The 2,644-nt window shown below is 35.2% G+C and overlaps 1 pseudogene; it reads right to left on the bottom strand.

Moving 5' to 3' along the window:
• Positions 1–2,104: 2,104 nt before the first annotated feature.
• LOC138074708 (U6 spliceosomal RNA) lies at positions 2,105–2,201 on the bottom strand (annotated as a pseudogene).
• Between the last annotated feature and the right edge of the window lie 443 nt (positions 2,202–2,644).

Here is a 2,644-nt window from a genome sequence, read left to right as displayed (position 1 = left end):
GCATTTTTGTGCTTTTTTTTAAAAATTTTACTGTTTAAAGAGATATTTCAGTGTCGTACTGAAATGCTAGCTGATGTTCCCACTAAGCACAAGAAAGCTGTGATGTGCCTTATGGAGGGAATACATGTGTTAAAATAAGCTTCATTCAGGTAGGAGTTAAAGTGCTATTTGACCATGAGTTCAGTTTTGTAATAAACGGTCTTTATACAGGAACACACATGAAAAAAGGTTATGTGTTGATGAGTTGACTTAATGTAGCATTTCCCTTAGGGGCAATGATTCAGTATTTGCTAATTCAGTGTTATGCAGGTTTATAGAATGTAACTATGGTAAATAATGAGATAGCGTAAATTTGACTTTTCATTTATGGCTAGGATTGATGAGTTAGATCAAGCTGGACAATATAGAGGTATGATTATTAAAGTATTGTGAAACTTCTAAAATACATGTCCCTCTTCTGATAAACATCTCACCTCCCTACCCTAAGTTTTCTTATATGTTCCCTTTAGCAAACATGCCCAGGTTGAGAATTTTAGTTTTATTTTACCATCGCCAGGCTGACATTTTATAAGCTAAGTGTTTATAGTGAAAACTATGTTATTTTAAAAATTTTGCTAGATTTAATAGGCTTTTATTGTGTTCACTGCTGTTTTAGCTTGCCCTCTGCTCCAGTCAAAAAATAATTTATATAAAGCAGGGGTTGGCAAACATTTTCTCTTTAGGGCCACACAGTAAGTTTTATGGGCCACAGTCTCTGCCACTGTATGGGGAAAGCAGCAGTAGACAGTAGGTACTATTTTATGTTTATATTTGTAAGGGGAGGGATCATGACCAAAATTGTTTTGATTTCAGTAACTGTTGCCAGAGTAGGCTCCGGGAGTTGGTGATGGACAGGGAAGCCTGGCGTGCTATAGTCCATGGGGTCGCAAAGAGTCAAGAAGACTGAGTGACTGAGCTGAACTGAACAGTTGCCTTGACTTGCTGCTTTAGCCTAGAAAATAAAAGGCTGTATTTTAAAATATTAAAAACTCAAACATTAAATCCAATCCATTTAAAATTAAATTATTCTTGAAATCCTACTTCTTTTTCTTCCTTTAAGCAATTACAGTACTTTGGGCTCATTGTATTTGGAGTTAGGCAATTAGTGGCCTAATTTTATAGCAGTTGGTGAATACTATAGAATAGGTTGGCTTATTTTATACATGTCTTTAGTACTATTTGCTAGGTTTCAGTGAAGTCTTTGAATCATATTTTAGTTTCCACAGTGGCAGTGGTTTAATTATTTCTGCCTTTACAGATGCAGCCCATAAAGATATTTCATAGTTAAGGTTAGGTACTGTTTTAAATTTAAAATAAATCATTTTATTGAGTTATAAACAGTTGGAGAGCTAAACAAACTTGCCAAATAATAAGCTTATTGCAGTCTTGCCAGAGTCTAATAGTTTGGGAAAGCAGCAGCTTATCCTCTCCTCTCCTGCCTTACCTCTGTGCTGCATCTTTTTTTTTTTCTCTCTAGTGCTTGTCTTACCCTGAGGAGCTGTTGGTTTCACTTTTCCACAGACTACCTCTCTGACCAGCCAATTAAGTTTACCAGGTGACTATGATGCCTTCTCTAGCTACCTGTGAGAGGAGAAACTCTAGAAAAGAATAAAAATCACATAAATTCCTCATTTCCCAGTGTTGCTTTTACTTTTAACATTGTGAAAGCATATACTGAGGGAGCATGTGTAAACAGAACAATTCCCACTACTTTATCCTAAAAGTAAAGTATTCCTTTGAAAAAATTCTCACAAAAAAGTCCTTTTTTGTAGATGAAAAATGAGATGCTTTGCTTTTTAACTTTATTGAGATATAATTGACAATATTGTAAGATACTTAAAGTGTACATTGTGAAAATTGATATATGTATACGTTGTGAAAGGATTACTATTACTCCCCTCTAATTGATACATCCATCACTTCACATATTTATCTTTTTTGGGGGGGGCCATGCCAGGGTGGTTTGTGGGATCCTACTTTCCCAACCATGAACCTGGGCCCTCAGCAGTAAAAGCTCAGACTCCTAACCACTGGAATTCCAGGGAATTCCCCTCTTATCTTTTTAAAAAATGTAAAATGCCTTATGAATATGCATGTTTCCTTGGGCAAGGGCTATAATAATCTTCTCTGTGTTATGCCAATTAATATACAACTGAAGTCAGCACTGGGATACTGTTTTATAAGTAAAAATAAACTTTTATTTTTAAATTTTATTTGGCCATGCAGTGTGGCTTGTGGAATTTTAGTTCCCCAAGCAGAGTCCTAACCACTGGACCACTAAGGAATTCCCCAAAATGAACTTCTCTTTAGTATTCAGCTGTTCAGATTTTGTTTTCCCCAAATGTGCATGTAAGAGATGTGTATATATGATATATTTAAGTTCATAGGTTAAGGTTTCTGAAAAGTTGAATCATAGCACTGGTAATTAGAACAATCCTCAGATCTACACTGTCTAATACAGTAGCCACTAGCCATGTGAAGCAAAGTACCTGAAATGTGGCTCACTGAATTGAGATGTTGTATAAATGTAAAATTCACACTGGATTATTCTGAAAACTTAGTACAACAAAAAAGAACTGTAAAATATCTTATTGATAATTTTTAT

The sequence above is a fragment of the Capricornis sumatraensis genome, chromosome 2 (assembly GCF_032405125.1).
Source record: "Capricornis sumatraensis isolate serow.1 chromosome 2, serow.2, whole genome shotgun sequence".
In the NCBI taxonomy this organism is placed as follows: Eukaryota; Metazoa; Chordata; class Mammalia; order Artiodactyla; family Bovidae; genus Capricornis; species Capricornis sumatraensis.
Note: the sequence above shows the minus strand (reverse complement) of the source record. Positions and strands in the feature narration are given on the sequence as shown.